Source organism: Mesocricetus auratus, unplaced genomic scaffold (assembly GCF_017639785.1).
Source record: "Mesocricetus auratus isolate SY011 unplaced genomic scaffold, BCM_Maur_2.0 Super-Scaffold_100013, whole genome shotgun sequence".
In the NCBI taxonomy this organism is placed as follows: domain Eukaryota; kingdom Metazoa; phylum Chordata; class Mammalia; order Rodentia; family Cricetidae; genus Mesocricetus; species Mesocricetus auratus.
Window position 1 is genome coordinate 81,916,290 of NW_024429196.1, and position 16,626 is coordinate 81,932,915.

The 16,626-nt window shown below is 45.5% G+C and overlaps 1 long non-coding RNA gene across 2 annotated transcripts; it reads right to left on the reverse strand.

The window, feature by feature from the left end:
• Positions 1 to 88: 88 nt before the first annotated feature.
• LOC121143797 lies at positions 89 to 11,184 on the reverse strand. 2 transcript variants are annotated; one of them, XR_005881122.1, is made up of 3 exons: positions 10,799 to 11,184; positions 5,470 to 5,560; positions 89 to 502 (listed from the first exon to the last, which is right to left on the reverse strand). It is a non-coding gene; the product is annotated as an uncharacterized LOC121143797 (long non-coding RNA). The 2 variants fall into 2 exon arrangements; XR_005881121.1 differs by having other exon boundaries at positions 10,790 to 11,184.
• Between the last annotated feature and the right edge of the window lie 5,442 nt (positions 11,185 to 16,626).

Genomic DNA, 16,626 nt, shown 5'->3' on the forward strand with positions numbered 1-16,626 from the left:
TCTGGGGGCACTCACATACGTATGCACATATCCACAAACTGACACATAGACACGTGGTTAAAAATAAAATCTTTTTTTTAAAGGACATAATATCAAATATTGGCAAGAAAGATGTAGGGAACCTTTGGAAAGATCTTTTAGTAGACCTTCATACTAAGCATACAACACTCCCAAAGAGTGAAGAGCAAGAACAACATGAGAATGTATGCTTTAATAGAGCTCATGGCCATTGCAGCATTTCCCTGGTCCTCAACAACAAGGAGACAAACGTTTTTTGTTAAAGCAGGCAATCCGAACCAGAGGCTACCGTCGCACAATGCATTTGGTTGCAAGCTCTCCACAGGCACCTTGGAAATCCATCCCAGCTTCTGCCTGGCTCACTGCCACTCACTCGTAGCTTTGTCACTACAGCGGGTCTCTCTGCCTTTGTTGGGAAGTCAGAAAAGGACCCGGCCGTGGGTTTCTTATGTTTCAAATCTCTCAGCTCCTTTTTGTAGTGTGCCTGGAAGACATAAGCCGGAGCTGCTGTTCAGGGACGCTCCCAGCTTTTCAAAGACTTAGATTCTCATTAGCTGCTTCCCTTTGCATCCCCCCACCCCCTCCAGTCATCCCTCGACCTCCCTCATTGCTGACCTCTGCCTGTTCTCCATTACCCTCAGCCAGCCGGGCCTCCCCAGGGTGTCGTGCAGATCACAACTCCAGATGTGGACTGACTGGCAAGCACCTATTAGAAGATTGTTTTCCTTGATCTGGACACCATATAAAACGCAGATCTCATTAGCAAGTTCCTACTCCGGCTTACACTTGCCTGGCTCTCTACTGGAAATCGACCACAACACCTACAGGCGACTGGTGTGCCTGTCTGTGGGTGTCTCTTCCCCCATATAAGGTAATCCAGGACGTGTGCTTTCCAGTGCGGTTCCAGAACCTGATTCCTGATCACCCATCCGAACACTTTCTGCAGTCGTCTTCTGTGTTCTGAGGTTCGCACACCTTACAAGCCGGGAGAAGCGGCGCGTGCTTGTGCGGCACAGCTTACAGCACGGCAGAGCGCTGGGCAAAGGGCCTGCCTTTTCATGTAGCAATGTTGACGCGTTACCTCCTCACCTCTTTGGTTGAATCAACTATAAATCCACAGACCTGGACCCCCTGGCCAGACCTGGAAACTCCATGTGCTCCCCGAGAGCAAGCACCATGGAAGGCTCTGAGAAGTGGCTGTCTAAAACAAAGAGGCTCCCTTCACCTCGAGGCCTTTGCCATCGTGGTTCCCTAAACGAAATATCTCAAGCATGAAATTCAGCCTCCGACAAGATGGCTCTTCCCTCACAAACTGATAATGCCTAGTCTTTTAAGAAAATTCTGCTTAAGCTGATTTACACTAGTGTTTTTTTTTTTTTAGATGGGTTTTTTTTTACTATCCTTCCCGGGACCTGATCTCAAACTCCTAAATTTAATCAGTCCTGCCTCAGGCTCCTGAATAAACTGGAGCTACACAGCTTCAGGCACAGCCCCGGGTTTATCTTTGGGTTCTGTCTAATCTGTGTGAAATTGACTTTTTAAAAAAGATTTATTTATTTATTATGTATATATAGTGTTCTGGCTAAACGCATGCCTACGGGCCAGAAGAAGGCACCAGATCTCCTTACAGATGGTTGTGAGCCACCATGTGGTTGCTGGGAATTGAACTCAGGTCCTCTGGAAGAGCAAGCAGTTAATGCTCTTAGCCTCCGAGCCATCTCTCCAGCCCGGAATATTGACATTTTAAGCAAACATCCAATGACTCATATTTAATCTCTTAGGAAGATGTTTTCCTGTAAAATTCTTTATCAATAGCTTCAAACATCTCTATTGCATGTTGGGGGGGGGTGAAGGACAGCGTATATGCTACAGCACATGTGGAGGTCCAACAACTTGAAGGAGTAGGTTTCTCCATGTGAGTCCCAGGGATTGAACTCAGGGACTCCGGGCGCACACAGAATAGCGTTTGCACGGCATGCATCCTGCAGGATCACAATGGGGTCTCTGTGGAAATGGGCTAGGTTCGCGGATGCGGCTATGGTCAAGGACTTACTGTGTTTCCATCCTTCCATCCTCCCCATCGCTCAGGCAAGGAGTGTTTGTATTCAGGGCAGATGTTAGGGAGTCAATAGCTGGTTGTGGGCCCTGGAAGAGCTTCCGCTCTCCTGCTAGCCTGGTGACCACACTCTGGGAAGCACTCACAGGCTGTCCCTCTGTTTCAGCGGAAGCTGGTCAAGTATGAACAAGGTCAGATGTGACATTTTTCTCCCGCTCAAGTGATCTGTCTACAAAGCAGTAAATAATGCGAACATTCTGTGGGAGGCCAGATAGCAACAGTGTATCAGGCAAGTGTCTCTGCCCAAGCTGACGTTTCCGAAACTCCTCAGTCTGCCGGGAACACCTGGTTCAGGGGTTACTTGGCCCTGGTAATGGATACACTTTGCTTCAGGAAGCCGTTCTCACGTAACCTATTCTAGCGGTGCTCGTATTCACCAGCAGATTAATGAGGGTGTGAAAGACGGGGTATGTGATTGGTTGCTGGATAATGGCATGACCAGCCCTCATAGGAGCAAGAGAAACTAGCAGCCCTGTTTTGAGGGCAAACCTACTTGCTGTCCAGTTTTTATTCTTGCTTTTTTTTTTTAAAATAAACTAACAAAAATAAAGACTCATTATTTTGAAGTGAATTCATGCCCCCTTTTCTCTGGGCCAATAAAAACATTTTGTCAAGCCAGAGCTTGGTAATAGATTTTTTTTTCTTTTTGAGATGAAGGCACATGTAGATTGGCCTAAGACTTGCTCCAGAGCTGAAAATGACCAGCTGCTGTTACTGCCTCTGCCTCCCAAGTAACAGGCTTAACGGGGTTGTTTTTCATAATAGTTTTTATTTTATATGTAGCAAAATTTATAACAAATTATTCTTTTGCATTGGAAGAATATTCTGGTAAAAAAATTAAGGAAATTTTATACTTCTGTGCCCATACATGCACATTTTCAAAGGAACATTTTTTTACTGTCTCACACATAAGCTTGAAATACGCATATGTTGAGATGTATACATATGTGCACACATATATAATCATACATATACATATATCTGATGTGGGAAGTCCTTCTGTGTATATTTTGTCTGATTGGTTGATAAATAAAGCACTGTTGGCCAATAGGGAAGCAAGATACGTGGGACTAGGAGTTGAGGAGGATTCTGGGAAATATAGTCAAGAGTAGAGAGTCACCAAGTGATCCCGGAAGGAGAGGGAGCAAGTCTGGTGTTCTCAGCAAGATAAGACCTTATTAAAAAAGGAAAATATATATTAGTAATTATGGGTTAATAATTAAGTCAGAGCTAGTCATTAAGAAACCATAGCAAGCAGCCAACAGCTTTATAATTCATATAGCGTCCTGCATGTTCATTTGGAACTGATAACGGCTCAGGGACCAGGCTGGCGAAAAGAGTACACGGTACATATATCATTGTATGAAACAATGGTATCAACTTTTTTTAGACAAGTCTTTCTACACAGCCCAGGATGGCCTTAAATTCATGGCAATCCTCCTGCCTCATCCTCCCAGTGAAACCACTGTTTTCAGTGATTATGGTAGAAAAAAAAAAGTGCTTTCTTGAACCCCAGTTAGAGGTTATTGGCCAAACTCTAGCATCAGTGACCCACTGGAAACAGAGGCCACCACCAAGTCTTTGTCCAAACCGTCATCAGCTGCTAGAAATGTCTTGGGCCCAGAAGGTTAGTGCTTGTACATGACTATGTAGAAGGAAGCAAAGACTCTGGACACTGCTTAGGCAATGCCCTTGTGCTGGAAATGAACACGATGATTATTGTTTTGAAGACTGGCCAATCAGTTTGAACCATTATTTAGTATTCTTTCCAAATAAAAGTTTCATTTTTTCTCTTTAAATTTACTATTTATTTAATGTGTATGAGTGTTTTTTGCCCAAATGTGTGTCTGTGTGATATGTGTGCCTCTAATATTTGCCTGAAGAAGTCAGAAGAAGGTTTCTGGTTTCCCGGAACCGGCTACAGAAGGTTGTGAGCTGCGGTGTGGGTGCTGGGAATCTAACCTGAGTCCCCTGACAGAGCAAGTGCCCTTAACCATGGAGACATCTCTCTGGCCCAAACACTGTACATTTTAAAAACAAAGAAAGTATATCAATTTCTATCCTTTTCTGTTTATGAATGTCTCTTACCACACATAATCCTTTATTTTTTTTCCTACAATCTTTGCTTAAGACCTGTGTCTCTTAAAGAGGTCTACCAATCTGTCTCTAAGTCCACACGACACTATAAACAGCCTAGGACCAAACTCAAGAAATGTCAGACTACTTCCCTTCAAGCAACCAAGTGTATCTTCAGTTCTGACCTCAAATCTCTCTCCCTCCTCCAATTTTGCCTATTGCCACTGTATCTTAGGGTCTCTGTGGTATCCCTTTTGTTTTTAGACCATAGGTAGCCTTCTAAAGACATATGCTGCCCGACTGCGTGACTGAGGATGCGGCCTCCACCCTAGCCTCTGTAAGGACAGCAGCACTAATATCCTAATACCCATACTGCACCACTGCCACACTCAAAACAGTGATGTCAGGCCAGGCAACGCCTTTAACCTCAGCGCTTGAGAGGTGGCAAAAGCAGTTGGATCTCTTTTCCAGGCCAGCCTGGTCTACAAGGAGATCTCCAGGCCAGCCAGGGCTACATAATGAGACACTGGTCCCAAATAAATTTGTTAACTGAATAGAATATCCTGTTTTTTTAAATGAACAATTTTAAACTATTTGACTTCTTAAAGTCACTATGGAGCGATACAATCAAAGATTTCTGGACTTTTTTTTTCTTTTTGTTATTGTTGTAGGGTTGTTGGGCTTTTGTTTTGTTTTGGCAAAATCTCCATGTTCCCTTACAGAGCCCGGGAGTTAGGAAACTTTAGGCAAACCACCTAAAACCCAAAGCACCCTACTCTGCTCACCAGTCATCCTTTCTTATTCACCTCCCTCCGTCAGATTATGCCAGGGACTAAGGACAAGTGTGTGACGGTCACGCAGGTCCTCAGAACCTTGCAGGAATTTATGTCATCTCCTTTACCCACCAGGGTGAGTGGGTGGCAGAGCTCCTAATGATCATCTATCTGACATCTTCACTCTGTGACACAACGAAATTAAATGCCAGCAAAAGCCCTTCAGAAAGCAGTTTGGTGGTGAGAGAGAATAGTTTTGTTTTGTTTTGTTTCAAGACAGGGTTTCTCTTTATTTTTTTGGAGACTGTCCTGGAACTCATTCTGTCGACCAGGCTGGCCTTGAACTCACAGAGATCCACCTGCCTCTGCCCCCCAAGTGCTGGGATTAAAGGCGTGCACCACCAATGCCCGGCTGAGAGATTAGTTTTAACGCGTGCCCTCAAGAACAGTTAAGAGCACACTGTGTTTGAAACAGTCTCCACATACCTCTGAGCTCCAGTGCGAGGGGATCCTAAGAAACAGTGGCAACTCTTGCTGGCTTGAGCTAGGGAGACTTCACTCTGCATGCATCTGTTGCCTTAAAAAGAAAAAAAAAAAGATTTACTTTATGAGTATAACTGTTTTGCCTGCATGTATGCCTATGCACCGCATGCATCCTCCAAATGCCTGCAGAGACCAAAAGATGACGCTGGATGCTCTGGAACGAAAATTATTAATGGTTGTTAATCACAATGTGGATGCTAGTCATTGAATCTGGGCCCTCTGGAGGTGCGTCTGGTGCTCTCCATAGATGAGCTATCTCTTCAGACCCACGGATACACACATCTTTAAATGACATTTAAAAATGTCACATATGGCGTCCTCAAAGGATCATATGTAGATAGACCCTCTAATAATAGATGCCAAAGATGTCTTCACCCTCCTGATGTTCCCAGTGTTCTTCAGGGACAGTTACTCTGGTTTTACCTGCCATGTTTCTTTGCAGCCCTCGGAAAGTCATTGCGGCAAGCAGTGTGGTTCATAGCCGTAAACAGGAAAAGTCTGTAGGCTTAATAAATATTGCCCTGGTGAGCTGTGTGGCTCTGAACACCTTCCCACATGTGCTTCCTTCACTGGGTGACCAATCACTTCAGATTTCAGGTGTATTTCTAAACCACTGAAAGGGAGTCATTCTGCTCCTGCCTCTGGCTCTACCCAGACTTAATGCCTTTAAGAGTCATGGTTCTGTGGCTAAAATCAAAAACACCAATGACAATTTATGCTGGAGAGGATGTGGTGAAAGGGGGACACTCCTCCATTGCTGGTGGGAGTGCCAACTGGTTCAGCCACTTTGGAAATCAGTATGGAGATTCCTCAGAAAAATGGGAATAAACCTACCACAAGACCCAGCAACTCCACTCTTAGGCATATATCCAAAAGATGCCCATTCATACAACAAAGATGTCTGTTCCACTATGTTCATAGCAGCTTTATTTGTAATAGCCAGAACTTGGAAGCAACCTAGATGTCCCTCAACCAAAGAGTGGATAGAGAAAATGTGGTACATCTACACAATGGAGTACTATTCAGCAGAAAAAAGTAATGGAATCATGAGATTCGCAGGCAAATGGATGACACTAGAAGAAACCATCCTTAGTGAGGTAACTCAGTCACAAAAAGAGAAACATGGCATGTACTCTCTCATATATGGATTTTAGACATAGATCTGGGGAGTGCCAGCCTACAATCCTATGGCCAGAGAGTCTGGGAAACAGAAACTTCATTTAGTGGCTGATCGAAGAAGAGGCAGACTCCCTTGGTTAAGTACTGAGCTGAACTCAAGAAAGCCAGTAACAGAGAGGGAGGACTGATGATCAAAGGGATTAAGACTGGGCTGGTTTAACCCCCAGAAACAGCTGACCAGACAAAGGTTAACTCTTGAATCCCAGGCATCAGCCTGGGAATCCAGCATGGGACTGATCAAGACCCCCTAAATCTGGGTGTCAGTGAGGAGGCCTAGGGAATCTATTGAGCCTTGGGCAGCAGATCAGTACCCATCCCAAGTATACACACGGACTTTGGACTCCCATAGAACAATGTGAGGTGCACTCTCACCCTGAACTCTTGGGGAAGGGTCTAGGCCCTGCCCTATATGAAATGACAGACTATGGACACCCCATGGAGGGCCTCACCCTCCCTGGGGGAATGAGGGGATAACGGGGGGGGGGTTGGGGGAGGGCACGGGAGGAGGGGAGGGAAAGGGAGAGGGACCTGGAACTGACTTGTGAAGAACCTTGTCTCTTATCTAAATTTAAACTGGAAAATAAAATAAATAAATAAATAAATACAAAAAAAAAGAGTCATGGTTCTGCAGGGTGTGATGGTGCATGCATTTAATCCCAACACAGGAGGCAGACACAGTCAGGTCTCCATGAGTTTGAGGCCCGCCTGGTCTATAAAGCTAGTTCCTGGACAGCCAGGGCTACACAGAGAAACCCTGTCACTCGCAGACACACACACAAAAAAACCTCAGACCCTGTGGCTGGAAAGAAGGCTCAGTGGTTCAAATCATTGGTTGTTCTTCTAGGGGTTCAGTTCCCAGAACCCACATAGTGGCTCACAACCATCTGTAAATCTCGTCCTGGGGATCTGGTGCCCTCTTCTGGCCTCTGTGGGAACCAGGCACACCTGTGGTACACAGACATACATACATTCAGGTAAAATGCCCATACACCTAAAATAACGTAAGAAAATAAATAAATGTATGTTACCCAGTTTAAAAAAAAAAAAGAAAAAGAGCCGGGCAATGATGGCACACACCTTTAATCCCAGCACTCAGGAGGCAGAGGCAGAGGCAGGCAAATCTTCTTGAGGCCAGCTTGGTCTACAGAGTGAGTTGCAGGACAGCTTCACAGAGAAACCGTCTCAAAAGAAAGAAAGAGAGAGAGAGAGAGAGAGAGAGAGAGAGAGAGAGAGAGAGAGAGAGAGAGAGGAAGGAAGGAAGGAAGGAAGGAAGGAAGGAAGGAAGGAAGGAAGGAAGAAGGGAGGGAGGGAGGGGGGAGGCAAGAACAAAAGACTATTAATATCCTTTGACCATATTTTGTTTGCGATCTTGACATGTAGCTTTTTTCTTCAGTTGGTAAGGTAGCGTCACTTTCTAGGAGGCACATTGCTTTCCATACTAGATGAACAGACAAGAGAGAAGGCAAAGGTCTCTGACACTCACATGCGTCTTCTAGCTGAGGAAAAAAAAGTGGCCATATTCTAAACTGGACTTCAGCTTCTCATTGGCCAGTGGGCCCGTATGAAGGCACCACAACTATGTGCAGCTTCAAGGGAGTCTATAGAAGCTGTTTAGGCAAGCAGACAGATGATCCCCAAGGCGGGGTGGCTCAAACTTTTTTATGGGTTCTATAAACGAACAAACAAACAAACAAAAAAATCAGGCCCATGAGGGGAAAGCCAGTAAGCGGCACTCCTCCAAGGCCTCTGCATCAGCTCCTGTCTCTGGTTTCCTGCCCTGTTTGAGCTCCTGCTCTGACTTCTTTGATGGTGAACAGGGCTATGAAAGTGCAAGGCATGTATCATCCCTTGATGGGGGAAGTCCTATGTATATGTCAATAAAGCACTGTTGGCCAATAGGGAAGCAAGATAAGTGGGACTAGGAGTCCAGGAGGACTCTGGGTAGGAGAAACACAGGAAGTCACGATGTAGCCCGCCAGTCCAGAACTTTGCTCCGGTAAGAGAAATACTTAGATTAACAATTATGGGATAAATACTTAAGTCAGAGCTAGCCAGTAAGAAACAAGCAAGGCCAACAGCTTCATAATTAATAGAGCGTCTTGTGTGTTATTTGGGGACTACAATGCGGCAGAGCCCAGGAGACTGGCGGGGGAAAACCAAAGCTGCAGACAAGGAAAAAGCTTCCCTTTACAATCCCTTTCCTCCCCAAGTTGCTTTTTTGGTCACCGTGTTTCATCACAGCAACAGAAACCCTAACTGAGACAATTTGCCTTTCATGGAAAAAAAACCAATAATTTGCAGATCTGATGAAACCAAAGGTTTTGGGATGGGGAGGTTTATTTTGGATTATCTGATCAATCCCCGTGTAATCACGGGGGTCCTTGTGATAGACAGGGAAGCAGAGGACACGTGGTGACGGGAGAAATCAAAGCAACTCGGGGCCGTGTCTTAGTCAGGGTGTCTATTTCTGTGAAGAGACACCATGACCACAGCAACTCCTATAAAGGAAAACCTTTAACTGGGGCGTTTCACTGATACTTCGGAGGTCTAGCCCATTGTCATCATAGTGGCAAGCAAAGCAGCGTGCAGGCAGACACTGTACTGGAGAAAGAGCTGGGAATTCTTACACCTTGATCCTCAGTCAACAGGATGCGGTCTGAGACACAGGGCATATATGAGACCTCAAGGCCCACCCCTACGGTGACAAACTTCCTGCAACAAGGCCACAACCTAAGTCCAACAACTCCATACCTCCTAATAGTGCCACTCCTGATTCAGACTACCACAGGCCATAAGCCAAGGAAAGCAGACAGCTGGAAAAGCAAAGAAGCAGAATCGCTTCTAGAGGTATCACAGTCCTGTCAATCATTTTTAACTTTAGCCCAGTGGAGCCTGTCTTATCACTTTAGCCTAACATCTCTATATATGCACTACAGTAACATCAGGCAACTGGGATTCTCATAGGAGACTTTGGTGTGGCCTTCAGTGGTGAGAGAGGGAAGTTCAATGCTGGACCATGTCGGCAGAGCCAAACACTCACGTGGGCCAGACTACTTAACAGTAATATCTCTCAAAAAAATCTATAGTTTCACTTTTTAAGAAATTACGTTTTATTTGGGGAGGAGAGTGCATGCCTGCCATGGTGAGGAAGTCAGAGGAAACCTTGTAGGAACCAATTCTTTCTGACATGTGAGCTCCCAGGGACCAGACTCAGGGTGTCAAGCTCATGTCCTGCTGAGACATTGTGCAGACCCCCAATGTCATGTCTTTGTGAATGATGACAAGTTTCTGTTGTCATCCTGGCTACATATGGGATCAACTGAAAAAAAAAACCAAAAAACAAGCTTCTGGGCACTCTGTGGGGGCTTTTCTTAATCTGGTTATCTGAAGCCGGAAGGCCCATCCTAAACGTGTGCCCCACCTTCTGGCGGCGGCCCCACGTAAAAGGACGTGGAAGAGGGGTCCCTTGCTTTTTGCCCATTTTCCCTCACTCATGCTGGCAAGTTCATCTGTCCCTGTTGCTGTCACCAGTGTGAACTACAGCATCTTCAGGATTCCAACAGAGACTGAAGTCAGCGGCTCTCCAAGAATACTCGAGAGGTCTTTAGCACCAGGTTTGGACTGATGTTTGAGACATCCAGCCTCAAGAACTGGACAGCCACCAGATTTTTCGGCCTTTCCATTGCAAGACAGCCGTTGTTGGAGCTCACTCAGATCACATCCTGTAATCCACTCTAATAAGTCCCCTTCTCAAAACACACACACACACACACACACACACACACACACACACACACACACCACTATCATATATATGTATATATTCATATATATTCATTCAATCAGCCCTGCTCCTTTAGAGAACCCTGACTAATTATATTGTGGTTTCTGTTACATCTGACCAAATGGGGTCTGAACCCATTGAGCAGAAAATTCCACAAGTGAGTATGTTCTCAGTTTAACGTGCTTTCTCTTCTGTAATGTTGATGCAAAAACCACAGCTCCTTGTCCTAAAGGGAGTAAGAGATGGTTTATTCTGGAGCCATTCTGAGTGACCATGGCCCAGGGAACAGATTTAGGTTACCTGAAATACCTTGTTTCACTGTGGAAGCAGCTTCACGGGTTTTTGTAGTTTTCCAGAACAGAGATAATCGAGGCAAGTTTAAAATACTTTGGTGGGTACATTCCCAGGGACAGGTAGATGGAGATGGGGATAGCTTTCCTGTAGACTCAAGATGCTATCCGGCAGCATTCCCGGCTCCCGGAAGTAGAAGCTGGTTGTCTGTGAAGTCAATAGGTTCTAAACGACTTTGTCTATTGCCACAGGATGTTAGTTCCGGTGGGAAGGGTGTAAGGAATGGCTGTTCTGGAGAGCCAGAACCTAGCCCAAGAGAAGGCAAATGGTTAGCCTCTGGACCTGCAGCATCCTGTCTCTCCACAGTACTGAAACTCTAATCAGTCAGTCAGTCTGCGTACTCTCTTTCCAGAAGTTGCCATTCACAGCAGCATGACAAAACATCCTAACATCCCTCTCCATCCTGCCTGGAACATCAATCACTCCCTTGTCCCGTATATCCACACGATGTGTGCTACCAGACCCCGAGTCCCTCAGCAGCTGTGTCCGCCATTAGATTTACTGACTCTGTGGCACATTGCTCATTTTCTAACATCCTCTTTTTACTTAGTAGCAGTAGCCAAAAAGGTACAAGAACAGTGTCCACCGACAATTCGTCTCAGCAACAGTATCCACCGACAGTTCCTCACAGCACCGCCATTGGAGTTGTTCTCTATTATTATCGGCAACTGTTGCATTCTCTAACTGTGCCTAATTCATAAATCAAACTTTATCACTGGTTCTGTACGGATGGGAAAAGCCTGTGAGAGAGTGTGGTGCTGCTCACTTCCTTTGGCCACCCACTGGAAGTCTTCAAATAGATGCTCCAAGGACAAAGAGTGGTTTCTCATCTGGCCGGTTGTTTTATCTTGTATGAGCAAGAGCTGGTCGGGAAACATAGTGAACTTCAGCACGAGCCTTTGTTCAGATACCTGAGCAGTCTGAGGCCTGGAGTCAGTCTTCCCACAAGGCTCTGGACAGGAGTCCTTAAGGCCCTCCTTCTTCACAGTGCCCCCTGACATAGTTCACTGCTCCCTGCTCAGTGTTTCCCATAGGGTGGCCTCCACTAAGCTAAAACTTCAGATAAACAGCAAACAATGTCCAATGTTGTTGTTTGTTTTAAAATATATTGTTTGGTTGGTTTTTGGTTTTTTTTTTTTTTTTTTTTTTGTCTGCTCATGTCCGGTTGCCCCTCATTCTTTCCTCTTCCATTCCGTCTTCCCCGGCCTCTTCTTTCCCAACTCTGCCCTTGAGCAGAGTCACACAACCCCGGGGCTTTTATACTCAGATTTGCATTTGTTGATAAACTAAACCGTTCCCCTACCCATCTGGTAGAATGTGACCTGGAGGTTGGTGAGTTCAACCCAACACGCCACTGCCAAGCCGCAGCAATTGTTTGATGCTGGGGGGAGCTCTTCCTGCAACAAGCCTCCCCCCCCTCTCCTTTTTCCTCCCCTCGTCCTCTTTCTTCTCTTCCTCTTCTTATGTACCCATATTCCCGAGAGCCTGCTCACGTACACGCGTGGTAAGACAAAGAACTCCAGGGGCCCTTGGGTTCCAGGAATCAAACGCAGGTCATCGGACGTGTTTCCTGAGTACCTTTTCTTTCCATACCATCTCACTGGCCCCATCTGTTCACTACTATATGTGGGCAAAAGCCTGGAACCTAGAAGCAGCGTCTTCAGACCATCGGTATGGCGAGCTTTGAGATGAGGTCGAGAACGTGGGAGCAGCCCTGAGAACTGGAGAGAAACAGCACCCGATACAGCTTACGGGATCCACTCTTGAAACGAGTTTGCTTCCGGACATTTCCGTTCAGGGGGCCAGCTGAAACACCCGGACGGCTTAGTCCTGCTGGCACTCTGCTCTTGGCGCTTTCTCTCCAGAGCCTCCTTGTGGATCCCTGTGCCTGTGTCACTCATATGACCTCCACCAGTGTTTGCGGGGTAGTCCTGCATCTTTCTTTCTTTCGCCCAAAGAGAAGCATCTTTTCTCCCCTGCCACCTTGCTCAGTTTCCGGCTTCATCAGGACTCAAACAGTAACGGTTGCCTGAATTAGTTTAAAGGAAAACACCGAGGGCTCGACAGTCTTTCCAGGTAATGAAACACAAACCTACTTTCCTACCTTCTATAGAGCCATGTCAAAGCTTGGTTATCTCTCCTGGTCCCCCTCTCATTTTACTTGGCCACATGAATCTCTTGATAGCCCAACCCTACCTCAGCCCCTGCCTCTTTTCTCTGGAAATATGCCTGGGAAGTCAGCCAGGCTGGCAAACTTGGTTTAACAAAGTCTTACGTAAACACACTCAAATGAACAAGATACACTTACTTGCGACCTTGGGTTTCAAAACTGCTTGTGGAAACCCTGCATTAAACTGGGAAATGGGTGGGCCTCATTCTCTATCAGCCTTACTTAAGGCCCAGTCTGACAGATTACATAGGAAACTGATTTTTCTTTTTTTGGGAAAGATTCGGGGTCTGTGCTTGTATATCTTCCAGATAACCAGACCCAGGTACTTGGGAACACTTTGAAATCACACTCCTGACTGGCATCTATAGTCTCTTCACCATCCTGGATGATGTCCATAGTCTCTACACCCTCATAAATTATGTCTATAGTCTGTACACTCTCCTACTGACCTCTAGAGTCTCTACACCCTCCTGACTAGCATCTCTAGTCTCTGCACCTGGCAAGCGTGCCTACTCTGCCTCAATGACCCTGCCTCAATGACCCTTCAGGGGATAATCATGGCAGGTTCTTCACTGACTTCTTTAGTTTCTGGTAAAATGAGAATTCAAAACATCTGTGGAAAGAACAAGCCTGAAGGATGAATTTGTGTTTAGTACAGTTGCACACACTGAAAGAAGCCAGAGCTGTTTTTGAATTGTCTGGAGTAGATAAGGGTCAAGTTTTGATAGTCTACAGTGGAATTCAGCAATTTCTGAAGAACCAAAGCAAGAAATCTGTCTGCTTTAAGTCCTAAATAAAATTGGTTTTGACCACTCCTAGGAACATCCTACGACAGAGATACCTATTCATCTGTGTTCATTGCTGCTGTATTCACAATAGCCAGAGAATGGAAACAGCCTAGGAGTCCATCAGTGGATGATAACCTAATGGAAAAGAGGTTCATATTCACAATGGAATATTATCCAGCTATTCAGAAAAATGAAATTCGTAAGTAAATATATGGAGTTGGAAATGATAGTTCTGAGTGAAGTAACCCAGACCCAGAAAGACAAATGCTACATGTTCTTTCTCATATGTGGATGTTATCTTTGAGTCATTAAATATTTGTGCTTAAGTTGGAGTGCCAATAGAAGTCAGGAAACAAGTAGTGGTGGGTGGGTGCTGTGATGGGAGTTTCAAAGAAAGGGGGACACGTGGTATGATGGGGGGGAAGAGGAATGATGGAGTAAGGAGAGCAATGAATGGGGTTGGAAGGGAATATGGGAGGGAGTAATTAACACTGAATAACTATATGGAAAACTACTACTCCGGAAGCTTCCTAAAGCACACATGCATATACGCATACATACAAGGGGCTTAAATGGAGTTACCCTAATGGGGTAGACAAAGCTTCCCCCAGACACCATAGACTTTCAAATAAAAAGCCCAGCACCAGGTACGGGTTATGTCATTTGGAGTTGTTGTTCAGTGGAGTCCCGGTAGATCCTGTAAACACTGCAGGCTATTGCCATCGCTCTTGGTTTCTCAACAGAACTTGATGTTAAGACCTTGTTGAAGAAGACACCACATAACATGTGTCACAGGACACGAAGAAATTGAGCTGGCACCATTCTAGAAGCTTCATCCCTGTTGGCTAGCTACACCATCCTTCTGCTAAACAGCCACAGCAATAAGTTGCCCCATAAGTTCTTATCCTTGTGCCTATAGATGAGTGCATCCTGCAGCCTTCCGTAGGAGACGTTTCTTTTTGCAGTAGGTGGGGACTAGCACAGAGGCCCACAGTGGGTCAACGTGCAGAGAATAAGCAGCTACACAGTGTTCACAGTCCTAAAATCAGGACATTATATCACACCTCCTTCCCAAAAGGCTCAGAGGTCATCAAAAAAAAAAAAAAAGAGCTATGGAAGGATTCTAAGAGACAGAAGTAACAGACACGCTCAGTGAAAGAGCATTTGCCGGATGTGACGGCGCTGCTGCACACACGAACCCACAGCAAGACCTGCCCAAGGTCCGGCCAGACACAATACCAGCATGAATGGAGGAGGGGCTCATAAGGTCCCACCCTAATCAGAGGAGTTATTGACAACTGATGGCTTCTGGGAAGGGGAGGGGGTAGGTTTTCTCCAGGTGTACGGCCTTGTAGGAGCTACCCACATTTATGCACATAGAGACACCACTAAATGGACTCAGTGGGTACTAAAGAAAAAAAAAACAGGAAAGAGAACACATGAATGGGGAAAGAAAGCTATGGTGGGGGTAGGGGAGGAACCAGAGGTTAAGGGAATTAGGGGTAGATTTGATCCAAACACACTATATGCCCACGTGAATTTTAAATAAAATATTTCGATATAAAAAGTAATGAAATAAAAAGTCTTTTTAAAACAAACAAAAAATTGGTATTTTTGAGTAATATTAAAGTAGGCCATGCCAGACCTGTATTTCAGATAGGAATACTGCTGTGTGTTTTCCTGGACCTACTTCATATGGGACAAATGTAGCTCATAATTGACGTGTGAGTTAAAATCGCTCCATGTTAAAAATGGAGTGAGGGAGTTAGCAATGACCTATATGTCCCTTAACCTCTGGTTCCTCCCCTACCCCCACCAGCAAAGGGGTCAAGACCATACTGGGAAAACCCACAGAAACAGCTGACCTGAGCAAGTGGGAACTCATGGACCCCAGTCTGACAGCTGGGGGAATCAGCATAGGACAGAACCAGGTGGGTGTTGGCTAGGAGGACTGGGTAGTCTATGGGGCCCCTGGCAGTGGAACCAGGATGTATCCCTAGGGTTTCTTTTATTGGTTGATGAAAAAAAAACAAATAATTCTCCAACAGAGAGCCAAGTATTCAAATACGTAAGCCTATGGTGGGGGGGATCATCCTTTTTTTTGCATATTTATTAATTTATTTTTACATTCCAATCCCAGTTCCCCCTCCTCTCCTCCCACTCTCCCCTCTCCCCTCCCCTAGGAAGACTACTAAGTCTGTTATGGGGGTCATTCTTATTCAATCCCCCACAAAGGGCACCACAGCTTCCATTTACAATCTCTTGAATACAGCTCAGGAAAGGCAGACACGTGTCCTAGAACAATCAGTAACTAAACCATCCAGCATGTGTCTGAGATTCTCTGCAGCCCCAGTGAAGCCTTCAGGAGGCTATCACAATAGTCACTCCGGGACTCTCAGTGTCACCACAGAACCAAGCTAAGCTGCTCCCAGGCTTTATCCTGAGCCCTTCTTAAAAGAGTTCCTACCTAATTAACTCCCTAACTAGTTAACTCTGGCTAGAGCCAAAGGAAAGGCTACAGGGAATTGTGATTTGAGCTGACTCTCCTGGTACTTTAATGATGTTCTCTGCTAATGTTTATTGATCTGTTTATCATTATACTGATATTTTTAAAGCCTGATAGATGCTGACACTGAGTTAGGACCTTAAGAAACCATGATGTAAGGTAAGAGCTAACAGGTGTCTTTTCCTACCTCGTGTCGGGGAGACTATGGTGGAACAGGTTGGGTACTGTAACCATTTCCTTTGGTCTTCCTGTTCTGCATAGGCTGTGAGCTGCCCAGACGCACAGATCATCTCTGTTGTTAGCCAGGACAGCCACTGGTCCA